Below are 13768 nucleotides of genomic sequence, written 5' to 3' on the forward strand. Positions count from 1 at the left end.
TGTCATTGTCTCCATCCTGGCGTTACTTTGTTTCTCTTTCGTCCAAATATTCTCTTCAATACCCATTTGTTAATTGTCTTTCATCGGCGACCCGCAGAATCCCAGGAAAAGTTTTACATTCATATAACGTATGTCACATTCTTCTTTTATGCGGTTTTCATTTTTAAGGGAAAAAATTGGACTGAAGGTGTTAGAAGGTAATGTTTGAACCTGGAAATGAGGAGGGAACAGGGGCATAGGAGACGAGAAAACTGCGTAATGGGAAGCCTCATAGTACGTTATTGTTAATAGTTTTCGAACTTTATTCATTGTCATTTATTAGAGAAATACACCATCACCACGTTTATGGTGGTGAATCTGTTCTCCTCTTCAGGTGAGGGTAATCTGATTGGATGGATCTGTTAGAGTGGGCAAATCCCAATCACTGTTTACATAATATAGATCGATGGTACAAAGCCCAAAAATTATAATTTTGGGGCTGATAATTATCAGTACTAAATTTAATATTATTTTTTTTTTTATTATTATTATTTATTTGACTGCAAATGGGTTTTTACCCGGTGGCAGTGGTCCTACAATAAGACACAACAAAACATAAGACAACAAAAACAATAAGAAACAACAGAACAATGAGACAGAACAAAACAATAAGACACAAAAATCATAAGACAACAAAAACAATAAGAAACAAGAGAACAATGAAACAGAACAAAACAATAACACAAAAAACATAAGACAACACAAACAATAACAATAAGAAACAACAGAACAATGAGACACAACAAAACAGTAAGACAAAAAGACATAAGACACAACAAAACAATAAGACAACAAAACAATGAGACACAAAAAACATAAGGCACAACAAGAACAGTAAGACACAACAAAGCAATGAGACACAACAATACAGTAAGACAAAAAGACATGACACAACAAAAACAATGAGACACAAAAAGCATAAGGCACAACAAGAACAATAAGACAAAACAAAACAACACACCACACTCAAAATAAAACAGCTCATAATATTACAAAACCGTATAACCTAAAGTACATAACTTAAAAATTAATACCAACTAGACATAAGTCAGTAACAGTAATGAATCACACGTTTCATCAGGACCTTCTCTTCACTTCACTACACTTATGAAACCTTCCCATCCTCACCCCAATTTACCCCCCTTCACTGCACCCACCCATCTATTCCCTTTACTTCACCTCATTTATCACTTTCCTAACCTTCTTCCTAAACGTACTTGGTTTACAGGAGAGAGTCCCTAAAACCTCAGCAGGTAGCTGGTTCCAGAGTTGGATGGTCCTATTTACAAAGGAATATTTTCCGATATCTGTTCTTTGTTTTCTGCTCCTAACTTTCCGAATATGATCGACTCTGCTCAGGTAGTATGGCCTTTGCAATCTGACACCTATAGCTTTCCATGCCCGATCTCCCGTGTACGCCTTGAAGAGAGCACATATTCGTGCTATCTTTCTACGCTGTGCCAGGGTTTCCCAGTTCGAATCGCTCCTGTGATATGCAAATTTACATGCTTTCCTTTGCACCCGTTCTAACGCATATACTAACATCAGTACTTTAAAGACAATAATTGCCATATAGGATTGATCATCGTACGTACTATTCACCAGATATTATTAGGATGATCAAACTAAGGACAAGTTGGACTGGGCATGTAGCACGCATGGAGAGGAGTGAAATTCATACAGAAACTTTGATATATGCCTGAAGAGAAGAGAACAGTTGGAAGACTGGACATTGATGAAAGGATAATATTTAAAACGATCTCAAACCTATAGGTGCTGAGAGTGTGGATTGGATTCATCTGCCCGAGTATAGAGCCCAGTGGCGGACTGTTATGAATACGGCAATGAACTTTTTGATTCCATATAAGGCGGGGGGGGGGGGGGTCCTTGACTGCCGAAGTTTCTCAAGGACTGTCCCATGGAGTTAGTTTATGTTCTTCACGTTCTGTCGTGAGCGGGGAACACTTTGTGGGCCCGTCTGTGTCTGTCTGTCGTGTTTTTCGTACGGTGTAGGCAACCTGCATGGCCGGGGATCATCGTTGGAAAACGTTGCGCAACAATCATCTTGGATCGCTTTAGTGCAAAAATGGCCCAAGACACAATAGTGCTTTTGGATAACTTAGAATGACCTCAGGTGCAAAAGTGACCTCAGACCATGTTGGTACAGCAGTGACCAACGTGATGTGGCGGTAAGAGCACATTTGGAATGTCTGGAAAGGGATGTCGAACTGAATTCATTCATACGTACCCTGAGTGTATTTTGCTCTTAACAGACTGGAGATGGAAGTATTAAGTTTCGCTCCTACCTCAAAGAAGACATAACGTGTCTCCAATTCAAAGAGTAGTACAGAATTATTTCTTTCGTTACCAGTGACACACATCCGCATGCAAGTATTACTGTCCTGAAGATGGCAGTGTACGAAGTGTGTCACATATTCATTCATTTACTCAGAATATTAGCTTTTACAGTTCAGTGCGTAAATGCCACGTGAATAAACATCTGCAGTTTGTTTGGATCCCATTTCTACGTTAGAAGTAGGGAGTTCTGATGACAATTGTCTGTTGAAGGCAAAGCTTCTTTTACCGCTTAATCAAATCGCAATAACGGCTTCTCAGAACTGATGACGTCTCATTTCAATTGAATAGAGAACAACGAGTCTTATTTTCCCGGTTCGGGTTGGTAATTGCATGCTACTGGCGACTCTGTACAGTTTGGCTGTGGCCAAATTAGGAAGAGATTACAGTTACTTTCGAACATTCAACGAGATAGCATCGCAGACAAAACAGTTTAGCCATTTCTTCCGTATCTTCTTCGTGCAACGATCCGATTCAGGTACCGTCAATTGCAAATGATTTTAAAATGCTTGGATCCTATTAAGACAAGCGGCAGGGAGTCTTTGATGAAGGATTAATTAATCACGATACGTCTGCTGTCGGAACGTTCAATTGATCTTGATGCTAATTTGTTGCTGAAACAAATTTATTATTGTGAAGCTAATCACTCTACAGACATTAAAACGAATAATATTGCGAATTGTATTTTGTTATACTTCATTAAGTGTATGATCAAAATCTAACTTTTATTTAATTTATTTATGGTTTATTTAACAACGCTTTTAGTTGCTTAGATTATGTGGCGCTGAATTACAGGGTGATTAGTGATTAATGATTTGGAATGGATGCGAAAGGTTGTCTCCGAATTTGAGGTACTGTCCCTGAACTTGCTTGGTATAAGTGAGGAAAACCACGAAAAACAGTGTAAATATCGGAAAATGTCTTGCAAGAAACTTTTCTTTAAAAATTAAAGAAATTCGATTTGTGGTTCATTTAAAGTACCGATCTTCGTTATCGAGTGGTTGACACTCCTGTTTCGTATTCAGGAGGCCCCGGGTTCAAATCTCGGTCCGGAGACCGGCTATCCTGACTGTGGTTTTCCTCAGTCACTCCAGGAAGATGGTGGGATAATACCCCAAGTTAGGTCACGACCGCTTTCTGTCATCTCATTCGACGTTATTTAGTGTGAGCTGCTGAAAAAGCGTAATTAAAAATGAATTTTTAAAAGCAGAAGTTATATGGGGCCAGTACGAACCAAAACTAATTTTGCTCAATAATTTTTAGTACATTCCCCAGATACGGAAAATCTAATCCACGGAGAGCCCTACTCTATCTACAAGAATTACTGTAACCAGTGACATGTGTCACTAAACAGTACGAACTGTGATTGACAGCTTCTTATGAACATATTCTTCTTATTACGAAAATTCCAAATTCTACAACTGCCAGTAGTTTCAAACTTTATTTTGCGGAAGTTTCTAAGCACATTATCGGTGTTTCCAAATTTATTTTGTGTCATTCTAACTCCTTAAGCTAAACATAATAATGAAGGAGTCCTAAAATTAAAATCTGCAACCATAAAATTATGTACAACAAGGGAGAAACATAATTAACTCTTTAGAAAAGAATACAAATGTAGAAGCTGACAGTTTGAACACATCATTTCCCACATCGCATTGTCCCATGGTGAGAGATTAAGACTTCTTTAGGTATTGCCTCTCATTCAGGTTTCCTCGAGCACAGTGTCTGTGTCGTGTTGTAGCTACGCGTCTAGAGTTTTCAGGGGTTCCATTTGTGTCGTGGACTTCAGTCTTGAAGATGGAGGAAATATATTTCTCCGAAACGTTGGAGTGTATCTGAACACGTCTTTGCAACCTTTACCAGCATCGACTGCTTCACCGCCTTGACAACCTCAAACAAGCAGGGAGCGTTAAGAAGAACATCGTCTTCAAAACTAATTGAAAAACGTCATCGATAAGCTTTCAGTCCATAGTCATTTTTCATGTTGCTTCTGGTGTTCGTAGAGATTTTCATGGTCACGTCCACACAAATGCAGTGACTTCTGCACACTGTTCTAATCTTGTTGATAGCCTTCCACTTCTTGGTTTATCTTTGACATTTTCTGTCACGAAGAAGTTCCGTTACTGCATCAGTATTGTCTCTTTGGGAGGAGCGTCTTAATAAAACTTTGATTGACAGTAATACATTTTAGGCATAGTCTTCCCTTTGTGTTGTATTGTATTAACCTACCATTTTATCATATATAAAAAACACTCTCACACGTGTAAAACAAAGAATAAGTAAAACAAATACGAAAACACTCATAAAATTTAGTCGGAATTCAGGTGGACATTTCCCCTGTTGTTGTACGCAGTAATGGAACCCCTATTCCGGCCTCATAAATCACTAAAATCTTGAGCATCAGCGTTCATGACCTTGTCTCTAGTCTCTGCTGGACCAAAACGAAATGATTGGAGCGAGCCAGTAAATACCAGCCCACAGTATTCTAGCGGGCTATGTACAGTTGCAACAAAGAGTTGCTGCGACAAGGGGAGTCCATGTAAGTTCGTAAATCCACCATTCCATGTTTCATAAACTGCCAATTCTTCAACACTTCGATTTCCACATGTTGAAAATTTTAGTTAAACTTCTGATATCTGAATATCTCAGTTTAAAATACCAAAAAATTAAGTTAATAAACTCCTGATAAGTCATAGGAGATAATACATTAAAAACAAGAAAATTGCCCGTCAAGAATTACGAGAAAATGTGAAATAAAACGTACAACACATTTTTATTGAAATGTCTAACAGCAGTTAAATAAAGTCTACGGATCACACATAGAAAGCTGTCAGGGTACTCTATTTTCGGACCGAGATTTAAACCGGAGAACTTCCAAATGCGAAGCAGAAATGCTAACCACTTTGCTCCCAGTTTGTTATGTTATGATTTACGCATCTTACAGGCCTGTATGTAGGAGCGTCTACGAATGCAGACATGGCAAATTGTTGCTTCTGAACCGTTGATCTTCGAGACCAACTACAGATCCATTCTTTTTTTTTGAGAAGTTAATAATTACTGGACTGCCTGCCTTCAATGGGATTCGTAAGTTCATTACAAAATTCACAAAAACTTGCCGCTAATCTGTATCCAGAGCCAGAAGAATTTGGACTCTTGGACTAAATTTCTGTCTGCGTATGTCATGACTTCATTCCTGCTACAAGCTGCTCCCATCTCATCGTTCTTGATTTGAAATAAATTATGAAGCTATTCATTACGCAGTTTCTGCACTGAATGATACAGACTATTATTTATCTTGCAGATTATTTTTGAACACACAGCAGTGCAGTGTTATGATTAATTAGTTCTCATTCAAATTATTAATGATAGTCCGAGAATGTGGTATTGTTTTTATTGAATGGCGAATTGGGGGGATAGTTATAGCACCTGCCGTGTGGTGGCGCTGAATGGGCACGAGCTAGAAGCATGCATTGGTTGAGGGGAGGGGGTCAAGGCATGGCGAATAGACCTGCCGGTGTGAGTAGTGAGTGGTGCTTAGTGTGTCCATACAGACACACAAGAGGTTATGTGTGTGTTGAATAGGACTGTTTTCGTGTTAATAGATATTGGTATCAAATAAGAGTTGAAAGAATTTATGGAAGCCTGAATTAACTTGTTCCGTGATTTTGACCGGAGATATTTCCTTTATGACTCAGTAGTAAATTTGAAAGCCTGAGTGAATTTGACATTTTTGAAATAGAATCTCTTTCTAATGTGGGAAGTGTATTCAGACATCGAAGAAGAATTAAGTTGAAGGTAAGTTTTGGCGTAGTTTTTAATTAATTATTTGCAATGAATTTCTACGAATTCGTTAAACAGTGAAGTAACAGCCTCAAGCTAATTCAGTTGGCCTGTTGGAGGATTTGTTTGCCGTTGTTAACAGTTTACTTTAAAAAGAACGCTTTTGAGTTGATCGAATAGGGAAAACAACCAAATATCGCTGTTTGATGCTTATGTTGGACTTGCGAATGAAATGAATGTTAACGTTGTCCAATGTAAATGATTCGCCAGTCCAAAAATTACAATAGAAGTACGTTTGCTATTTTACCGTCAATATTTAATAGCAGAACTGTCACTTGAGCCTTACGTTCATGTGTAAATTGCATAATCATATCCCTACAATTTTTTGAAATATCAGTAAAAATGATTTGCGAGAACTTAACTTACCCTGACACGGCGAATGGTAATACAGGCCTGTAATTTGTCAACAGTTGTTTTAAAAAATGAAATTGTTTTTCCTCTATGATAGCAGTCCTAATAAAAGACAACATATAATATAACCTATGGACCAGGCTAAGTTTGTCAGTAAAGTGAGCGAGTACGTGCTGGACGACGGGGTTCGATTCCCGGCAAGGCATGGAATTTGTCCGTTGCATCGGTTCTGGGTTAACAACCACCCTACTCCCCAGTGCGTTCCGGGGTGCTCTTAGCCCTGGGATTACTATCCCATTCATCATGTAGGCACATGGACATCGTACGTAAAATGTGAAATATCAGGTTCTGTCGGCTGCGAAAATGAAGATGGTTGTCTTCTGGGATGTTGCGACGTATGGTCTGTTAGAATTTTACCGACGTTTCAGAGGAGATTACCGCCTTCGTCACGAGAACGATTATTGCACCTTGATGATGGAGGCAGTAAGCGTCTCTGAAACGTCAGTGAACGTCCAACAGACCTCACGCCCCATCCTAGAAGACTGTCATATTTACGTGAAATGTATTTGTCTGTGAGTCTTTCTGTCTGAGTTTGGAAATTGATAAAGAGTGGTCGGGTCTTGACCTGAGTTTCAGGACTGGCTCAAAGCGACGAGTGGTGTCCGACTAGGAAGAGGCAGGAAGATAAATTGTTTGTCAGACTCCGGCCACTTTGCCTGAAAGAACTATTCCCCATCCTCACCGATTTAAAACACTTCTGCTATCTTACCAGAGACATTTCAGGGCCCCGCCATTAAGAGGTTTTAAAGAACAATCTAATACAAGGCGGCATTAGCGACACGGATTCTCAAATATATTTCGAAGATGTTTAAATATTGTCAGACACTGCAGCTAGAACCCTACATAGTACTTGATGTAGAGCTTACATAATAAATTACCAAGTTCATGTAAAAGGTTTGCAAATTTGACAAGTAGTCGAGGAATAATAATTGATCAGGTCAGCTTACGTTACATCTTTCAACAGCGTGGCGGATATAGCTCCACGCTTGTTCCGGTTACAAGAATTAAAATTGCCCCTTCTGTTTATTGGATGTTCTTGTCATCTGTGTAGATATATATAATTCTAAGTTGTCGAAGAGTCTGAGAGAAATGCTATAAAATTTAAGGTATTGTACGAGGTGTGACAAATTCACTTAATAGCCCCATAAAAGCTGTATTTAATTACACACTAATGGTTATGTCATGTTCGATGTAGTCTTCGTGTGCGTAAATACACTTGGTGAGTAGGCGTTTCAACTGTTCAAAACATTTCTAGAACTTCTCTTCTGGGAACTTAATTGTCAGACCTTGTGTATATTTCTTCATATGACATTCACCTCCTTTATTATTCTTCACGAATAGACGCAAAGGAAAACGCTAATATTTGTGGTTGGTTGTGAACCTTGGCAAGGTTAGAACTCGTCAGAGAGTTTTGGTGGTCCTGCATTTTGTCATAAATTCGGTATTATTTTAATCGTAAAAGTTATATCAAACTGCAACATTTTAGGGAAAGGGGTCTGTTGGTATTAGAGAGATAGTGTGTTGATGTGGATTGGATTCATCTGGCTCAGAATGAAAATCACTGACGGAATCGAGTTCCATAAACAGCAATGGTTTTCTTTCTCTTATCGATTGTTTGACTTTTCAACAAGGATTCTATCATATTGACGTAGTTAAAATACAAATTTAAAGCTATGTGTAATTAGAATTAACATTCAAAAATAGAAAGTAAATGCAACAATTATTTTTCATGCTGATCCTAGCATAAGCTTGAAATATTTTCGTGTTGTCTCGCTTGTTTACCCAAGATGAAAATCATGTAGTCTGTTTATAGTTCAGCGCGCCCCGTGATTAACAATTTATCTGCAATAACTGTAGTGCGACATTAAACAAGCCACGAAAGTTCAGTGATATGGGTAGGTGGAACGATGTGAAAGAAAAGAATGTCACGATATCAAGCGAACAATACCGTATCTTGGCTGCATGGTTGTCACTTAATGATCTGTGGCAGTCCCTGATCTTTGTACAGACAGAACCATAAGTCAGGAAACATACATCTTCATGTTTTCAGGACCAAACAGAGAAGAGGTTATAACCAGGTTATTTCTGAAAATTAATATTATTAATTCGTGAAAGTATAATACCAAACAACTCCATGGAGCAGTGTTCTTGAGAAGCTGATAGCCACTAAGCTGCCCCAAAAAATTCCCAGCCTTAAGCCCACCACTGGATCCTACACTGATCCAAATGAAATTAGCCCGAACTTTCAGTAAAATTTATTTAGTAAAATTGCACTTACTTTTCTGAGATTTTTGCCGTATAGTCTGGTAGAAGTTTGCCGACGTTTCAGAGCTGCTAACCTCCTTCATCGTCAGGGCGACATAAACATGAAGTAAGCTACTGTGAAACGTCGGTAAACGTCTACCAGACTACACAGCGAAACAGCCCAGAAGACAGAAATCTTCAGCATCTATTTTATGTAACCTTACCTTCTGTCCCTGTCTTCTAGGTGTTCTTAAGTTTGCGAAAATGAAGTTTGTGCAAATTTCTGATGTCTACTTGCATGATAAGTCCACGTGTATCGTTCATGTGTTTACCCTGACAACTGTAAGGCGTTGAATGATAGCTAATAGGTGACGAGTGCAGTTAACAAGTATAAGTTCAGATATTTTCGTGAACATCCTGTTTTGAAAGATATCAAATCTACAATATTCTCTTAGGATTAGATACCAAGTTTCATACTCATATAAAATAAGGAATAGTAAAGGTTTTTACGTTGGAAACGAAAGGACAATTCTTAAATGAATGGTAGCAAGTATTTTCAAAATATGATCTTAACTTTATTATAATCTTTATATACCGACTTGACTAGCGTTTACAAGATTTCCACATATACTGTAGTCGGGGAAAATCTATGAGTTTGCTTGCGTCACTAGCTCGCTGGTAGAAGGATAACAAACGCGTTTACTGTGTAAGCCGAAGACATTTATCGACGTAGGAATTGAGACAGCGAGCTACAAAGTACTGCCGCTGGGAAATGTTTGTAGTAAGGACAGTAGTTGCTTCCTCTGACCCCCTAGCCTTTTGCTTCTAACGGATCTCGAGTTCACAGATTCGCCCCGACTACAGTTCTTGGTTCCTTTTTGCGTTTTTCTGTGCTAGAAACTTCACTAGCTTCTGGTAGAGGTGACAGCTCATCCAAAATACAGAATCGCATGGCGAAGGGTTCTGAATTATCGAATAAAACGATCTGTTGACAAGTAAACCTGGAGCTGGCCAAAGTGCGTGTTCCGTGGAGTGCAAAAGGAGAAGAGGAGTTGTTTTGAACTTACTATTTCACGATACAGTCAGGTTGTTTCTACCTGTTTAATGTTTATGTTAGCGTTCTGGTTCAGCCGGGGCCTTTGATTTAGGCTTCGTGTTCGATTATTTATATTGGATGCCAGCACACTATCTTACTTATAATCTGTAGTACTTCTTTCAGGATAGCAGAAGCTACACCTACCCAATAAATTTTAACTTTAACAAGTAATTCTGGTGCCTGGATCGTAATTTGGCGTGATTTGTAGGGTGTGTGTGCTGTGTACAGGAGACAGATCTTATTGAAACTGGACCTGGTACAAAGCAGAATGCCTTATAGGGGATGTGCGAAATCCGAATATTGGTATATAACCTGTGTCATGAGTTAGAACTCCAGTCTGCAGTGCAGGGCTTCAAGACATGTTCGCTATTATGCATTCATTTGTTTTACTTGTTGCAGATACACAGGACTTAATAAACTATGCCAAGTCCTAGCTTGACCTGTCCTAACCTAAACCTACGCGACAAACTAATAGAACCCATTCAACTTTTCAAATCCTTTAAGATGTATCTTATTGTAATAGCGTTCATTAATATTGCCACTTTTAACAGTCGTATCAAGAAGTGTTTATACATTTTGGTTGAGAAATTATAAAGTTGCCTCTGCATGGTAGAACAGTCTATCTGAACTTACGTAGCATTATTTTTAAAGAACTGTAACCTGTCGTTTGAAGATCTTAATGATGTCGCCAATTTGTCGATGTTATTTTTCTGGGTTTGTGATGCCGTGTTGACTATTATATCTTTGATTTTGAGCCCATTATTAGTCCTGCTGTAAATTTATTGTGTGTTTAAAACTGTGATCGGAATGAGAGATAAAACACCGCATTAACTCCCTGTATCAGAATCCTTTAGATGCTAAATGTAGCTGGTTAAGTGTTCCTCTTCCTATGAAGCTCGAAGGTTTTTACAGTTTGCAAGGACCGCAATTGGATTCTATCCTGAGCAAGGTGAACTGAATCGCGTCCTCTGTATTTAAGATCCATTTTAATATTATCCTCCATCTTATACTTTGTTCTCACAAGTGATCCCTTCCTTTTTAGGTTTACGAGCAGATTATAATGTAATAAAACAATGTACACAGTCATAAATTGAGATGTTGAAAAGGTTAATATGCAATACAGCGAATAAAATTACAGATGACCGTCGTTATACGCGTTGGTTGCTTTTCTGCGGATTGAATTTGTTGATACTTGATGTAGATCCACATACGAAATTACTTACATGGTTTTATAAACGAGACATACGAGCTTATAAACATGCAAGTGTCATCTTTTAATACGTGCTAAGAAAGCGTAAAGAAAATTTTTATCCGGGAAGTACGATTTTCAGATTATTTCTGGAAAATGGTTGGGATGTTTCGATGTAGACTGTGCCTTGTAATACGTTGGAGGCCTTGCGCCTACTCAGAGGTGGTGACAGACCACAACAGTCTTATTATACACGAAACAATGCTTGTTGCGAGGTAATTTTTTGTGACACAAATGTGACGGTGATGGATGTCATGAGGTCGCCTACTGCTTGTAGGTTGAGGTAGCCTCACGTTGGTGTATAATTCATCTTTCTTTTTGTATAGACCTGTGCCTTATTTATCGATAATTAAATGCACGAGAAACACGTGTTATTGATACCTGTGTCTAATCAGCAGAGTGGATTTCGTATTTTCAAGTTCTTAATGATATGCAGCTTCGTCGAGGCATGCAACCACGCGTCGATGAAATGTGACATTCGTTAATTTTTTTTTTTTTTTTGACGGAAAACTTGGGGGGGAAATGCTTATTGGCTACAGATAACGATATCTTATCTTTATCTCTACTACACATGGAGTTTCAAATAACATTCTCGTTTAACCCTTTTAAGACGGTAAACAATTCAGTCCGTAAAGGAAACACTACACTTTACCATATCAAAGATCAGTTTATTGGCGCTGTTTAAGGAACTGATCCGTGTTTACACTAAGAATCAGATGAAACGCGTAAATACAAATGCAGATTTTTTGATTGTTGAATCAGATGGGACATATATTTGCCACGAGGCATAAAGGATCAAAATTACTCTGTCTGCCGCCTCAGATGCCTACAGTGCTCGGATCATAGGTGCTGTATGCGAGGAATGAAGTTCAAAATCAATGCTTGTTCATAACTTTGCGCTATGCAGGGACACAGCTAAGATGAACGTGTCCGGTCATGTTCCGTCATGACCAAGCGTGTTTACGTTCATTCCGCTGCTTGGAAGTCGTTTGTGGTCAGCTTATAATGTGGTTGTGTTCTTGTCATGTAACGATTTGACGTTCTTAGAGCACAGAACAATGCATGCACAGGAAAATTTTCAAGATCTAAAGATAATCGAGACCAACCAGTTGCTGTAAATAGCGTTTGGTGATTCATCAATGAGCCTAGTACGATGTCTCGACTTCTTTCGTCCTTTAAAGAGGGATGAGTATCTGTGGAACGTGAGGATAGTCTGGACCCCATTTAACAAGTTTTAAACACTAAGTCGACAGCGCAAGTGTGTAATGGCATATAAATTGTTCGTAAAATGGCCGAAGAATTAGGAAGATGGCTGTCTTCTGGGTTTCAGCGCTGTGTGTTCTGGTTGAAGTTTTTCAACATTTCAGATGGACTCATCGCCCTGATAATGGAGGCAGCAAGGAGTCTCGAAACGTTGAACTTCATCAGACTACACGGCGCTACAACCCAGAAGACAGCCATCTTCATCCTAACCGCCTTGAGAAACTCAGTCCTCCTCTGAAACAAGGGTCGGCCCGAAGGAATACGCCTCTAAGGGAAATGTTACTGGAGTCAAGGCGTGGTTGCAATCGGCTTACTGATTACTTTTTTATTTTGCAGTGAATCGTTGCCCAATTCTAATTAGCATGTGAGAGGTCCGGCCAGTCAGAACCAGATTTCAGACTGTTACTTGAGAGAGAAAGAGAGAGATCAGATAGAAGAATTATTTAAGTCCGTGCTTCGTAGATCAAGTCCATTACAACACACGGCCATATTAAATTAAAACAAATGGGCACCTGTTAAAATGCCGGAAATACAGAATCCTTCTTTTCAAGCCTTGGGTATTATTGAATGAAATATTTCATGATACACAGTTAAGAACAGATCTTCCTAGAATTAAGCCTTTAAATTAATTTCAGATTTATTCTTCTTTGGTTTAAGTATTTTTATTAAGGGGCCTTGCTAATCATCTTGCCCAGGGCCTCGCGTTTGGCTATGCCGCCATTGTTTGGAGACAGGAAACAAAAATAAAATATTTTGAACTGAATGGTAGCAAACATTACTAAAATTTGTAAGATTTGGGGCTTTCACATCAGTGAGAATGAAAATTTATTCAGATTTTAATGTCTTTATGGATGTAATCTAATTTACATAATTTCATTCACCCAAGGTTCGTTACATAGGCAAAAAATCCTAAACAAATGGAATCCCCGCCCTGCGTATTCTTTTAATTTTCATTAAATTCCGTTGCTGCGTGGTAATAAGTTTTGCATGGGTCCCTTCTAGATGTTTCTAGCTGTCCTTTCCAGATTTTCGCTTCTCAACTTTAGTAAGCTAAGTTTGAAACGCGTGTCAAATAACCTCTTGTTTACCGCTGTTAATATTAAATTAAATAAGTTAGAAATGTTTGTTAATGAAATCCACATTTGTGTATGCACGTGGGAAGACGAAGGAACGACCACGTCTAAGCCTAGAATTAGTAAAAGTAGGCGGTTTGATTGTCCCCATTCATTTGATAACTCCCGAAATATTCACCAGTTTTTAAAAGCGGCCCT

The 13768-nt window shown here is 38.6% G+C and overlaps 1 protein-coding gene across 6 annotated transcripts in view; it reads left to right on the forward strand.

The window, feature by feature from the left end:
• The window catches only part of LOC110839369 (leucine zipper putative tumor suppressor 2 homolog), a 62899-nt gene that overhangs the window by 16051 nt on the left and 33080 nt on the right, over positions 1-13768 (forward strand). For 2 of the 6 annotated variants that reach the window (XM_087344999.1, XM_087345003.1), the window contains exon 1: positions 5890-6189. The exons of 2 other annotated variants lie outside the window; for them this stretch is intronic. The gene's annotated coding sequence lies outside the window, so the exon portion shown is untranslated. Of the gene's footprint in view, positions 1-5888; positions 6190-13768 lie in introns of those variants that run through there. 2 more of the 6 variants (XM_022083520.2, XM_087345002.1) reach the window with 2 other exon arrangements.

Source organism: Zootermopsis nevadensis, unplaced genomic scaffold, assembly GCF_977971745.1.
Source record: "Zootermopsis nevadensis isolate Lab colony 2312 unplaced genomic scaffold, Znev_1.0 Znev_ptg000008l, whole genome shotgun sequence".
Classification (NCBI taxonomy): Eukaryota; Metazoa; Arthropoda; class Insecta; order Blattodea; family Termopsidae; genus Zootermopsis; species Zootermopsis nevadensis.